Source organism: Monopterus albus, unplaced genomic scaffold, assembly GCF_001952655.1.
Source record: "Monopterus albus unplaced genomic scaffold, M_albus_1.0 scaffold362.1, whole genome shotgun sequence".
NCBI lineage: Eukaryota > Metazoa > Chordata > Actinopteri > Synbranchiformes > Synbranchidae > Monopterus > Monopterus albus.
In genome coordinates, this window is record NW_018128242.1 from 821,563 (window position 1) to 822,201 (window position 639).

A 639-nucleotide genomic window follows, 5' to 3' on the forward strand; every position below is an offset into this window, starting at 1 on the left:
AAAGAGTGTTTTGGATCTTAGCGGTTTGCTAGCAACAAGTGTCTCTAAGAAAATAATCCAGTTTGACAGGGAAACTCAATAAGGAAATACGCCTTTTCTGCTCAGCTCAGAAAAATGTTAGCTTTACTTTACAACTGTTCTTTATGCCATCATCCCCTGAAAGCTGTGGAGGTCCCGGCTGTTTCTGAGCCTGAAAAAATGCACATTACACTTTTTAAAATTTTGTATCAGTTTTCAACTACTTTATTTTAGCTACTGCTACTACTACAGCTACTGTTTGTGCAGATTCTCAGTCATCCAGGTCATAGTAAACTGAAAAACCTTAGAAAAAATCAACTGGACTTGGATTTCTAGATCGAAGACGTTTCACCTCTCATCCAAGAGGCTTCATCAGTTCTGACTGACTGGTGTTGAGCCGGAGATATTTATCCCCCTCGGTGGTGTTTCAGTTCTTTGAAGGCCAACAATGTCCCTTAACGACTGAGTTGTTGCAGCCCAGTATCGGTGAGAGTCGTTACCTGTCAACCGATGCCTATTGTCCTGGTGGGCATGTTTGGGCAGAGATCTCAAAACAGGATTGTAGATGGAAGACAAGTTGTGTCTTAGTCCACCACCCCTATTTAGTGAGGGGTGTTCTAT

The 639-nt window shown here is 42.1% G+C and overlaps 1 protein-coding gene across 1 annotated transcript in view; it reads left to right on the top strand.

Annotated features, from left to right (window-relative positions):
• The window catches only part of LOC109951068 (disco-interacting protein 2 homolog C-like), a 69,831-nt gene that overhangs the window by 28,433 nt on the left and 40,759 nt on the right, over positions 1 to 639 (top strand). The gene's annotated exons all lie outside the window — the stretch shown is intronic.